Genomic DNA, 14408 nt, shown 5'->3' with positions numbered 1-14408 from the left:
CTACAGCTGTATATATGTCAGGATAGTTTGGGAGCAGATGAACAAACAGGTGGAGCCAAGGTGTAGACTTTAAGGGGTTTTCTCACTTGGTGAAGGCCTGAACGTTTTCAGAGTAAGCCTTTTGTACTTTTTATGAAAACAATTCTACGTCTTAAATACAGGACCCCTGAAAAGTGTCAAATAAAGGGCCCCAGGATAAAACTGAAAAGGCCACTGTCAAGCTTCTTACAAGGGACCAGTATGGATGTAGAAGCCCAAAGAGGAAATCGGTAAGAGCTGAACTCACTTCTTCCTTTCCCAAAGCACAAGTCCCCCCTCCTGTACGCCACCACCCCACAATCCCAGTGCACTACACAGAAACACCCCCACTCTCTATTAGAACAAACGTTTATTGAGGAGGATTAATATTCTTGGTTGTGCTGAAGAAAGATTGTTCTGATCAGAGGATATGTTATTGTGAAAACTGTGAGCTTTCTCAACAAGGACTAAATGATTTCTTTAGGGAAATTTCTTCTCCCTCAAAGTGCTGGAGAAGCATTTTCTGCTTGAATAGAAGAGTCAAATGTCTGAACAGAGTACTTTCATCAGCGGTGAGGGGGGCTGCAAGGACCTGGCATACTTGATGCACACAGGTGGGCCTAGGTGATGCACGGGCTCCCTGGAGGACAGAGAAGAAGCGAGTTGGCTTGGAGTTAATAGCTGCTTCTTGAAGGCCCCAACTTTCTGGGGAATTCCGGTCCTGTGTCTGTTCTGCCTGACGCTTGTAAGACACTCTGTTCGCAGAGACGGCTTCTTGGCTACAGAACTCGATCCTGGCCCGTTTGCCGTGTGGTGTGTCAGAGGAAGCCTGATAGTTGGAGGGATGCCTCTTGTCAGGCCCTGCCTGGGCCTGGAGTTCCTCCTTCTGCTGGCTTAACTCTGAGGCCTCAGATTCATACCTACCTGCCACCTTCATGCCTAGGATCTTCCCAGTGGCAATCATGAGCTCATGAGCTTCAGGAGGCCCAGCACTCACAAGAGCAGTCAGTCACACTTTCAACTGGGTCTCGGTGCTGGCAACTTTCCTGCTTTGTGATTTTTTTCATGGCCTTGATCCACTTGATACATCGCCTCATCTTTTTTCTGAAGTACCTCTCGGGAAGCAACTGTTCACTGTTCATTCTGTGACAGAGGTGAGGAAGCACTCTCTAATTTTCTGTCCTCAACACGGTGACTCTTCTTTCTGGCTACCGATGTCCCTACCCCTGAATCCTCCCTTCTACATTTTCCTGCTTTGGAACCCTGAGGTCTCACTTTCTCTGCACTTTTTCTTTGTGGAAAATTCTTAGGCTGGCACTTACCTAAGACCAGCTTAGAGGGCCAGGACTCCTGCTGCTGCTCCGTGCTGTGTTGTCCTCCAAGTGGACATGCGGCACCTGGGACGCTCCCATATCCCCACTACAGTCACTCTGGGACTGAGTCAGTGAGGCCTTGGACGTCAAGCTGTCGGAAGTAAGGGGCATGCCAGTGGCATCCATGCTTGAGCTTGATTGTGGTCCTCCCTCTACAGTTTCAACTTTAACTCACTAAGGAGCTGTCTTTTAAGGTCTGATCGTTTAGAATCTTGGGGAGCCAGTGTTTTTGGTGAGGGCTGTTCAGTGGTCGGCACAGCTTCTACCTTACTCAAATTGACATTTGTCATTTTGGAGCTTTCCAACTCACTGGTTGTCAAGACTTCACAAGATTGGGATTGAAGAGTACACAGCTCCTCGGTGTTGAATACGCCCCTGGACAAGTTGTGCTTTGCAACATGGTCTAAATTCTTCTGCACCATCACTCTGCCCTGAGCCATTTCAGTTCCATCGCCAGGACTCACATTCTCATCCTTTGGCTCATATCCAGCTTCAGCTTGCTTTGGGGGTACCTCTGGGCCACATCTGCTGTCTAGTACAGCCGCCCTCGGTCTCACTTGAGCTATGATGCTGTGTGTAAGGGACTGGAAAGTCTGACTTCCATACGCAGCTGTCTGGATACCCTGTGCAAGCTCATGGTTGGTGTCAGAGAGTGATGCTTTCAGGGCCCTCTGTCCTTCATTGCCCATAGGTGACATGGCAGGGAGAGAATGATCCAGGGTGGGGACTGAATTTGGTATTCTCCTCCTGTTGCCATGAAAAGTTTTAGAGCTTCTCTCACGGGGGTTAGAAAACTCAGCTTTGGAATCCACCAGAGAAATATGCATGGCTGAGGAGGGAATGTCTAAATGGGGAAGAGGCCATGTTGTGGCTTCTCTCAACATACAGAATTTTATGGATTCAAGAACCCTGAGTAGTAGACCCCACCTCTGACTCATCCGAAATCTTACAATATGGGCCTCTAGCAGCCGTCGGGTATCGGGATTGAGAAAGGAAGGCTCCAGAATGGTAATCTGGCAGCAAACCCTACCCACCATTGTCTTTTTTGATTTGTGGTTTCCATTTTAGTCTGGGAACTCCCACACAAAGGCAGTGCATTGTCATCAGCCAGCCATGAACAACACACACCTGTAGGAATCCTACCCGCAGTAATCTACCAAAATTTCTTGTTCAAATGTAGTGTAAGGTCAGATTTCATTTGGTTCTGGTCTGTGTCCCTCCTTGAGACATTTAGCAATTCATTCCCTGAGTGACTCCTTGAATGACACACAGTTACTTTTTGCCTCCAAAGAAGCCCTAAGACCCTTCGCTAGGTAGCATTCTGAGACCCTTTGTGGGTGCCTTCTGGGCTCTTCTCTGGATTTACCCAAGATCCTCATCATGTTCATCCTTAGCTGGAACTCTGTGGGACCCTCTCATGAAAACTTCCTGGGAAACTCGATTCAGTCTCTGCTAGATCCCTTGGCTACTGTGGCCCTGGAGCTCAGAGAATTTTGAGCAAACATGTCTGCTTTTTTGCTGAGACATTTCTGTTCATGTACACTGAGGCTCCATCAGTGCTAGAGACTCTAGGTTTCTACAGGCATGCAGGCACCAGCATGGGATTACCTTCCTTGGACCGTGAAACTCCAGTTTCTCCTGGGGTTCACAGGTAATATGGAAATGGCCAGGAATGATGGAGCCTGGTATACTGGCATGGATTGACCGGCTAACCAATGGAAAGTTGGGGGCTTGAGGACAAATGGCTTCAGGAGATCTTGGGAACCCGGGGACTAAACCCCACAAACTTTCCTGGTGCTTCTTCAACACGTGCCATGGCACATGCTGGTTTTCAGTCAAGATAGGAGAGTCTGACTCATTCTTGGATCCTTGGAAAAACACTCCACAGTCCCTATTCGGGGGTGAAGAAGACTATGGTATGATTGGTAGGCGAGGTTGAAGGTGGGCCTGGGGGTTCACCTGAGTGAAAGGTAGCGGCTGGGATTGGGACAAGTTTTGAGGCCAGGGTCGGGAATATAAACCGGGGAGAGGAAGGCGATGGGAATGAGGGTGGAGTAGAACTTCTTGATCCTGCATTTTGACTGCGGAAGCATTACGGCATCCGTTGAATAAGACAAAGTGAGACCCTAGTGGGGAAGTACTAGTAGAAACCAGGAGAGTGGCTACTAAGGACTCACTATGCAAGGAGCGAAGACCCCAGACGAGCTGGCTATATTTCTGATACAAGTTTTCCCCCAAACACTTGAGATCGAGGAGCTGCTGACAAATGCGCAGGTGCTCTGGTTTGCCTTCAACATTCCAGCCAGTTTTGGGGGCTGTGGTGACCTGTACATCGAAGGGCTGCAGTGAATTCACTGAAGATGTCCTTTGGTATTCTGGCCACGTGTGTTTTGAAAATGGTCCCTCTTCTTTTTCTTTCTTCTCCAAAATCTGGAAAGGCATTCTCTTTTTCATTTGTCTCTCTAAGACTGCCTGTATGTTAAGGTCAAGGAAAGAAACTCCATTGGCCTCCTTGTGCCTGTTAGCAGGGTCTCCCCAGAGATGGCTTTCTGGTAGATGGAAGTAATCTTGCTCTTGCTGAAAATTAGAGTGTGATAACCCGGGGGGGAAGATGTTCTGTGCATGAGCCTGCCAACAGGAGAATCCGGAAATTGACGAGCTTAAATGACCACTACCTCTGATTATTTGGGTATAAGTGGACCATCCACCAGGGCTATTTGGAGATGAGTTCTCTGGAACAGGCTTCAAGGAGATTGAAATCGATTTAGATTGAGTCGCAGTTAAAGTGCAGTCTGGTGGTGGGGAAACAGACAGGGCTGGTGTGCATGACGAGCAAATGAATCAGTGGGATTCTTTGTCTGGGACAGACGTGGTAAGAGGTTGATGTCTTGGAAAAAGGTGGGGTCAAGAGAAAAGATGGTATTCAGAGGTAAAGTGGACTCTGCTTGGGCAATAGGACCCCCTTTCTGAATGTCATGTAGTAGGAGAGGGGTAAAGGCAGTGGGTTGGGGTGTAGAATGGCCCATGGGAATCTGGAACTCAAAGGAGGAAAAGACTCTGGTGGCAGAGAGTGACCTGGTCATGAGGATAAGAAAACCTTAGGTGAGAAAAGGGAGGGGTGGTGGGGACGGCTCAGGCAAAAGGGCTGGTTTTAGGTCTCCTGGAGGGACTGCTGTCAAGGCAGGGGATGGACAGAATGATGAGTCTGTCACAAGGGCTGTGGCAGCCAAGGGGATCACAGAGAGAGTAGCGTCTTCCAGGACCTCCAGGAACAGCAGCCGATTGACCTCAGCAGTTGTACTATTACACACCTCACAGAAGGGGTCTGGACATAACAGTTGACGAAAGTGCATGGTATCATGATGCCGGCACAGGGGGCTGCAGGAGACAGGAGGTACAAAGCTGCAGCCACGGCCAAAACAAACATAGGTGGCTCTGGCAGTTCTGGCAAAAGTAGTGCCACCCCCCATCCCGAAGGCTTTCCCATTCTGACTCTGAGGATTTTCTATCCCATGTCAGCCCCAGGCTTCCCTGAAGCCCTAGAAATTCATAGACTCTGCTAAAAAAGGTGGGGCGGGGGTGTCAGGAAAGAAGGTAATGTTTAGTCACCTTTGCAGAAGAGAAATCACCTTTCTTATCTCCTCAACTTCGTTCTGGCAAGTTCTCCAACCTGGGAAACCAGGAGATTGGTGAAGGTCGAAGCAAGAGATATTATGAGAGGCCGAGTACAGTGTCCTTTAAGAGATACCCTTGGTAGATTGGATTTGGAGAGCCCCAAGAATGAGGATATAAGATCACATAGTCAATGATAATAACAAGACTCACATAGGTGTGTTGTTATAGTGTTCACAAAGGACTTTCATATATACTATCCCACGTGATCTTGAAAAAAACTCTATGAGGGACATAGGTCAATGATTACTTTCAAGAGGAATCTGAATAGGAATGATGTCTCCAGTCTTTCACAAAGTCAGGAGACAGAAGTTCTGACTGTTGACAGTCACTTGGCCACCTTGGGCGACACCCATTGACCAGTTCCATCACTGCTTCGTGCTCAGGGATGGGCAGAACAAGGAAAACTGAGAAGGGTCTTAGCCCCTGACTGCCTTTCTCTGACACTTTTCTCTGAGGCCCTTCTTTTGTGTGAGGGAGACTATCTAGCAACTGATGTCCTCAGAGATCATGGACCAGGGGCCCCATGGAAAGGACAGAAAGGGTCACCCTTGGAGAGCTCAGGTGGAATAGGCAGAACCTTACATTTTAGTGTCCCACCTTTCCTCCTCCTCTTGGCTCTGCCCTGATGCTAGAACAAAAATGGAAGAATGAGGAGCTAGGACTCACTTGTCCGTCTCTCTTCTCTCTGGGAAACAGGGAAATTTAATATCCAGGAATGCTATGACTCTATTTTCAGTAATAGAATTTTGTGGTTCCTGCTTTTATCAATTTTTAAAGGTGATGAAATGTTTTCAATATTTGCTACTTTGAAAAACTCAAGGAAGGATTTTGTGTATGAGGTCCACACTTGATAGTCTCAGCCAGAAGTCCTTTGTTCAATGAGGACACAGACACGGAGGCCAGCAGTCACATCTGTGCTCCCTGAGGTACGACCGTGTATTGTGGGACACAGCTCAGAACCCAGTCTCTCCTCAGAGGCTTTCAGAGAATCGGCCCAACATGAAGGAAGGCTTGGTCGAGTGAGGCTTGACATGGGATGGAACTCTCGATCGAGTGCGAGTGAGCTTTGTTCTCTTTCACAGATCCCATACTCTCTAAATAACCCAATCCAGGAATACGGAATCACTGTGTTTGGGATTTTACCCAAGACCTGTCACCACATCCAGATAGTTTGTGAGCTTCGAGTGGAAATCTTAGTCATTCCTTAACCCGTAGCCCTGCCAGATCTCTTTTCCTAGAGGAGTGAATGTCTCTTCTTTAAAAATTCCCATTTTAGGTGTCTCTCTGACCCAGCCAAACTCATTTAGAAATGTGGGATGAAGAACAGGAAAGTAAAGAGTTATTCTCTGAAGGACAACTTCTGGTCCCAATTCTCACATTTAAAAAAAAGCCTGGAGTCATCACTTCAGTCTTTGAAAGAAGCAAACTGAGAATCAATGACTTTGCTTGCAGCCATAGTAGGAACCACTACCCTAAATCCTCAGAGAGTGTGAATGCACACAATCATAGCTAAGATCAGCTTACCTGGGACAGAAACCACTGGAGGCTGGGGATTGCTCTCCTTCTGTGAACACTTGAATAGACACTTTGACAAATTGCTGGAGGATGCATGTGGGCTAGCATGAGGGTAAGAAACTCCTGGCGTCACAATCTAATGGGGGCCCACGTATTCCTAAGTTTTATTACCAGGAACCCCACCTGGTTCTCACACTAAAGAGCTATGAAAACAATGCTCATGTTTCTGGCCAGGGAGTATAGGGTTTGAGAGAAAATTAACCATTTTGAAAACATTGTGAAATATTCTCAGAGTTCTCCATAACACAAGCCTACTCAGTAGGGGAAAAAGACTACCACATGGGAGAAGGTAAATTACACAACTAAGGCAGCCCATCTGGCCTTCTTGTCTCATCTATGGAGTAGGAAACAACAAACCATCTTCCAAACACTTATGAACATCACAAGTAAGGGGCACAGGCCCATTAAAAGACAGACATTTAATCATATCCCCTGCCCCAAGATCTTCCGGGTTCTCCTGGAAAAAAGGAGACAACACATAAGAACACATGGGGAATGTAAGCATAGATATGAGAAACTCTACGAATCAAAAGTAAATGTTAGAAACCAAAAACACTATGACAGATGTAGAATGCCTTTGATTGACTCATCTGAAGGTTACATATGGTCCAGGAAAGAACAACTGAGTTTGAAGATATGGCAGTAGAAATGTTCCATGCTGAAAATCAAAGAGAAAAAGAATTTTTAACACTAAAATCTAGAATACCCAAACATTATAGAAGCTCTGAGAACACCAAGCAGGGAATTACTAAAAAAATAAAATAAAATAAAATAAAAATAAACTATACCTGGACATATCATTTTCAAACTGTAGGAAAGCAAAAGATAAAATATTTAAAGAATTCAGAAGAAAATAAACACCCCACCTCTAGGAAAAAAGATAAGAATTACGACTATTGTCATAAGCCATACAGGTAAGAGATTGGAGTGAAATATTTAGTGTTGCAATTTAGTTTGAAAGAAAAACCACCAATCAAGAATTTTATATGTAGTGAAATTATCCTTCAAAAATGAAAGAGAATTAGGAAGTCAGAGAAAGAAAAGCTGAGGAAATTCAGCAGCAGCAGACCTGCCCTGCAGAATGTTAAAAGAAGTTCTTCAGGGAGAAAGAAAATACTCAGATCTACAAAAGGTGAAGGAAGATAAAATAAAACTGTTCTTAGTCTTATTCTCAATTGACCCAAGAATAATAACAATAATGTGTTGGGTGATTATAGTATATGGATAAGTGAATGACATCAGTGTTACAACTGACAGGAGGAATTGGAAATTCCTGCACTACCTATTAAGTGGTATAGTATTATATGAAATTTGTACATGCATGTTACAAACTCTAGGGCAACCATTAAAATAATTTTTGTAGAAGGGCTTGGGTGATTCAGTTGGTGAAGCATCCGGAAGATCGGAAGGTCTGAAGATCAAGTTCTTCATCGAGCTGTGCACTGAGCATAGAGCCTGCTTGAGATTCAGTCTCTCTCTTCCCTCCCCCTACTTGTGTGTGCTTTTTCTCTCTCTTAAGTAATAGAAAATGTTTTTTAACACACAGTAATTGTGCAAAAAAAAAAAAAAGGTGAGAAAGTGGAATCATATATAATGCTTGCTGAACACCAAACACACTAAATGAAAATTACACTGAATGAAATTTACAATAATTTACACAAAATGAAAATTAAAATACAACTTAATCAGGGTGCTTGGGTGGCTCAGGTGGTTAAGTGACTGCCTTCAGCTCAGATCATGGGCTCATGGCTTGTGAATTTCAGCCCGGAGTAAGGCTCTGTGATGACAGCACAGAGCCAAGAACCTGCTTTGGATTCTGTGTCTCCCTCTATCTGTCCCTCCCCCACTAGAGCGCGCTTACTCTCTCTCTCTGTGTCTCTATCTCTGTCTCTGTCTCTCTCTCAAAAATAAACATTAAAAAAATTTTAATACGGCTTAATGTGTAAGATTCAGCAAAAGCAGTAGTTGGAAGTTGATAGCTTGGAATGCATCTATTTGTAAAGGAAGATTTATTATCTCTGACAGACTCTACTCTATTTACCTGATTGATGTCTCTGTGCTTCCAGAATATTGGCAAACACGGATTCCTCTTTAGGTAACAGCATCAGAAGAAGGACCCCACCCCACTCAGGAGGGCAAGGATGGGGATAGCTAGCAAGTTCAATTGGAGTTCAGCCATGGTGCAGTAAGGCCTCTCAGACAAAGATGGTTCACAGCATTGGAAAGGTATTGCTGCCTCGGGCAGCTGGGCATTGAGAGTACATGTTGTAGACTAGAGTTCCAGGCCCACATCACAGAGCTTTAGTACAGACACCAAAGGTTCTTGAGGGTAGGGGAGGGGACAACACAGGAAAGAGAAACCCACATGCAACTCCTCCCCCATCGTCCAGCCCAGCAAATCTGTCCATCCTTCCATGATCTCTTAGGTGCCTTAACTTACCTTCCAACTCCACCTATTCACCATTTCATATATTTACCTCAGTGACATCATCATATTCCACCTGTTTCCCTGATATTACCTGAGACCCTTTTTACTGCTTGGTGATCTCCTTTGGGACCCCACATTGTCGCCGAAGGTTTGCTATGCCCAGAGATCTACATCCCCAACATCTACTCTGCCTTCAGCTGCAGTTTTCTCCAGTAGTGCATTTTTACTTTTATGAACTGAGAAATATACTGAGAGGCAGCCCTACCCCCCATATTTCCTCAAAAGAATCCACACTCACCAAAGAGCATAAGAGAGCAGAGTAGCCTCTACCAAAGAACAGAAAGCATGGCAAAGAGGGACACGGGGGCATGGCACCCCATGGACCTGTGGCAAACAACTTAAAATCCTTTAGTAATTCTTTTATTTCCCCATACCCCTCTTAGGCTATTCATGCCCTAGAGGGTCTCTTCTACCCATACGGTGTCACGGTGTCTCACCCTGAGGCTCCCTCTTCTCTCTGCCTAATGCCACCTCTCCCCTCAACATTTGTATTTTTTTTTTTTTATTTTTTAAACTTTATTTTGAGTCACAGAGGGCTTGTGAGCATGAGCAGGGGAAGGGTAGAGAAGAAGAGAGAGAATCCCAAGCAGCCTCCAGCCTGATGGGGGCCTCGATCTCATGAGCCACAAGAGCATGACCTGTGCTGAAATCAAGAGTCGGACCAACTGGTTGGCCTGAGCCACCCAGGCGCCCCTCCCCACAATTTTAATTATTCCTTTGTTACAGAGCGGTAATGTTGAATCACAGCCCACAGGACCAAACTCATCTTAATCTAGGAAGCGGGCTTCTCTTTAGCATAACGTCTCATGAGCACAATTGTAATTATATGTAACAATACCATTTGGAGTATTTTGAATCACACCTGTGGTTACTTCTTCCATGAAAAGTTTCATTAGTTTTTCCCAGCATAATTGTTAACGTTTCACCAAAATACCTATTGACATCTCCATCCATTTTTTAACAATAATGTCATTCTTGTTCATGGTGTATATGTATTCATCTCCCCATGCTAGCTAGTCATTTAATAGTTGTACCCCTTACAACTAGCTTCATTATTTATATTACAGACTGTTGAAATTAAGCCCTATATCATCTCCTGATTTGACTTGCCTGCATTCCGTCTCTGATGAATCAGTCTTGGCCACAGACACCCAATTCTTTCCCTCTGATATGAGGAGGGTTTATCAGTAATGGTAACTCCTTCCTTTACCTCTCTTCTCCTGCACCCACAGCTTCACCATTGTCTCTACCCAGAAGGAAGGTGCACTTCAAGCTCAGCCCGCCTGGGGCACATACCTTCCCTTGACTGCAGGAGGTTTCTCTGTTAGGGAAAATCCCTGCACATATCTTTGCATCACTAGTATTTCTTTTTAATAGAAAGGGTGGTCCTGACGGTCCCTAAGGCTCCTAGGACTCACTCACAACTATAACAATATCCTTTAACATCCTGCAAGATCAGTTCCAACAAAAAAAAAGTTTCTAGGTGAGGAGGGGTTATAAATATGGCACATCGGATATAGTATTCAAAAATGGGCCCTTATTATAAAAAAGCCTAAGAAACTGACCCAGATTAAAGGAAACTAGAGAGACACAGCAACTATGTGTAGTATGTGATTCTAGACCGAATCCTGTAAAGGAAGTTTAAGAAAAACTACACAAAGGACGTTACTTGATTTAAATCCACAAATTTGGGGGCACCAGGATGGCTCAGTGGGTTAAGCATCTGAGTCTTGATTTAGGCTCAGGTCATCATCTCACAGTTTCTGGGATCAAGTACCCCCTGGGGCTCTGCGCGGATGTCTCAGGTCCTACTTCGGATCCTCTCTCTCCTGCTCTCTATGCCCCTCCCCTGCCACATGCACATGCACTCTCTCTTCAAAATAAACTTAAAAACATAAAGTGACAAAAATGGAATATGAATGCGAAATTAAAAACTTTATGTCAATGTTAAACTGTTATCACTGCGATAACTGTGCTGTAAGAGAAACTTTTCTTAAGAATACACAGTGAAGGGGCGCCTGGGTGGCTCAGTTGTCTAATCGTCCAACTTCATCTCAGGTAGTGAACTCGCGGGCAGTGAATTCGAGTCCCATGTCGGGCTCTGTGCTGACAGCTCAGAGCCTGGAACCTGCTTTGTATTCTGTGTCTCCCTCTCTCCCTGCTCTTCCCCTACTTGCACACTCTTTCTCTCTCAGGACTAAATAAACGTTAAAATTAAAAAAAAACAAAAAGAATTACACAGTGAAATATTGAGGGCGAAAGTACATGATGCATGGAATATATTCTCAAACGTTCAAGAACATATGTATGTTTTTCACACATGTATCTGTGTGTTCGTGTGGAGAGAGAAGAGAAAGGAGGAAAGCAGACAGAAATTGTAAATAGTTCAAACTGTTAGTAGGTAAATCTGGGTAAAGGGTATATGGCTGTACCATCTATGCGACTTCTCCACAATTTATTTTCAAATATATATACTTTAAAAATGAATTTAACCCAACCTTTGAGATTTCTGGCTTTGATTCCAGAAGCTGCTGCCGCCACCATACCCAGACCCCAGAAGTGCGCAATGCCAACTTTAAAACAGTTGTCTCGAGCTCTGTCCCAGACGAGAACCCTGGGATGGTCTGCACATATGAAGCATGCTAACATTTCACCAAGGTGTTAACAAAATACTGGCAAAGAACAACCCCATTCAAAACCAAAAAAAGAAACAATATTTTAGAAATTATACACAATATAAAACAAACAAAAAGAACAAAACGTCATCATGTATACTACTTGCAACCCCTAACGTCTTTTTTATCTAGTGCTTCCAGGTTATTGTCTTCTGGGTTCTGCGGTGTGAATTGGTTTGCTAGCACCTCATTTGCTCTGCTAGTCAGTTACTGCTCCTCCACCAGATTCCCATCTTCCAAAAATGTGTTGACATCTTTTTCCTTACCCGCTCCCCTTTTTTGTCATCCGTAAGTACTTCTTTTCCACAGCTTTATTGAAATATATTTCACATACCATATAATTCACCCATTTGACGTGGATAAGTCCGTGATTTTCAGTATATGCACAGACATGTGCATCACAATTCTAAAACATTTCCATGACTTCAGAGAAAACCACCTGCAACCTTTTGCCTATCATTCCCCTGTCCCCTCAGCCCCCCTCCACCCCACCTCCAGGCCCCAGCTCTAGGCTGAATCTACTTTCTGTCTCCCGATTTCCCTATTCTGGACATTTCATGTGAATGGAATCATGTGTGGTCATTTCTGTCTGGCTTCTTTCACTGAACATGTTTTCAAGGTTCATCCATGTTGTGGCATGTATTGGTCTTTTTATTGCCAAAAAATACATCGTGTGGGTATGTCCTGTTTTATTTACCCATTTATCAGTTGATGCATGTTTGTGTTGTTTCCATCTGGTGACGTTATGAATAATATAGCTGTGAACATTTGTATACAAGTTTTTGTGTAGACCTCTGTTTTCAGTGCTCTCGAGTAGACACCTAGGAGTCATCTGCTGGGTTATATGATAACTGGATGTTTAACATTTTGAGCAACTGCCAGACTGTTTTCCAAAACAGCTGCAATAGTTTCCATTCCCACCAGCATCATATGGGGTTCTAAATTCTCCACAGTCCCACCAACACTTGGATTATCTTTTTGATTCTAGCCATCCTTGTGGGTGTGAAGTGCTGTGAAATACTGGTTTTGATTTGCATTTCCCTGATGGCTAATGGCATCGAGCAGTTTTTCATCTAATCTTTTACTTTTAATGGCCTTTGGGGAAAGAGAGGAGTGTTTGATCTACTGTGTTTAACTTGAAACACAATAGTTCGTTTTAAAAGTGGCGGGAAAAGTTTTTCTTCTAAATATTTGAAAACACATAGAGCAGTGTTGAGTCTTTATCAACATGTATAGTGTTCTTCTATACTTTTTGCATGTTATACTTACTGTGTGATGAAGGGACAGTGAGATCGTGCCCTGAATTTGCTCTGTAAGATTACTTCTCATGTGGAGGTGAGGAATTCACTCAAAGGGCTCCTCAGGGTTGACTGCAAGGCAGAGCAGAAGTGATTGCCAAAGTGCCTATAAGCTCAGTGCTTTTTTGTCACCAATGCTGCATACATCTATTGTGAATAAGTATGTTCCACAGGTGATAAATATCAAAGAAATGTGAGAGCTTTGGCATGGGCACATAGCATATGTCTTAGAGATGGATGGCGAGATGTTTATTTGTTTATGTTTGTTTATTTTGAGAGACAGAGAGAGAGAGAGAGCACGAGGGGGGAGAGCAGAGAGGGAGGGAGGAGGAGGAGCAGAGAGAATCCCAAGCAGGCTCCACACCAGCAACACAGTGTGTGAGGCTGATGTGAGGCTGGAACTCGTGAACCTGAGATTTTTACCTGATCCTAAACCAAGAGTCAGATGCTTAACCGACTGAGGAGCCCCTAGATGGGAAGATCTTACAAGGGGCTTTTGCACTTTAATCGTAATCACACCTGCCAGATGATAATGGTGCAACTTGGGTGAGGGGCGTGTGGGAAGTTCTATTGTTCTAGCTGCTCTTGTGCATGTTTAAACATTTCTGTAGTAAAAAAGCTGAAAAAAGTAAAAGAGGGAAAGGAGCAGGAGGAGACCTGGCAAGGGAGGCTCAGTCCCATCAAGACTAGAATACAGGGATCTCTCAATAAAGAGTATTTCCTTCGACACTGGGAAGGAAGGAAGAATGGGGAAATATTGTTGGAAGGTTTCGCTGTGTTGTGTTCTGATGAAGAGCTCCCATTTCATGGCTTTCTAGCTCCTCTGTGAACTGTGGTCCAGCACATCTGCGGGGAAAATGAAGAGGGCCTAAGTTGAGGAAAGTGAAGGAAATTTAAAATAGATCTGAGTAGAATTGGCAAGAGAACAGATGAAGGAAATAGTGACCTCGCTCCAATTCTTTTGTTTACATGTAAGCCTGGGATAAGTATTTGTGAGATGAATGAATGATTTGCAAGTAGTGCTGGGACTGAATTTCTTGTGCCATCAATAGACTCAATTGTGATATTTCCAATAGCGATCAGTAACTTGGAGAAAGGTATTTCTAGAAAAAGCAGAGAGACGAGAATTTGCCAGACAAGAAGGACTGAAGGGGATTGGATGGGGCCCATTTGTACTGGAGGTTTTTATTTAAAAATTTTTAATGTTTATTTATTTCGAGAGAGACACGGGGAGAACACAAGTGGGGGAGAGGCAGAGAAGGAGAGACAGAATCCCAAGCAGGTTCTGTGCAGAGCCTGTGCGAGA

This window comes from Panthera tigris, chromosome D4 (genome assembly GCF_018350195.1).
Source record: "Panthera tigris isolate Pti1 chromosome D4, P.tigris_Pti1_mat1.1, whole genome shotgun sequence".
In the NCBI taxonomy this organism is placed as follows: domain Eukaryota; kingdom Metazoa; phylum Chordata; class Mammalia; order Carnivora; family Felidae; genus Panthera; species Panthera tigris.
This window is presented reverse-complemented; position numbering follows the sequence as displayed.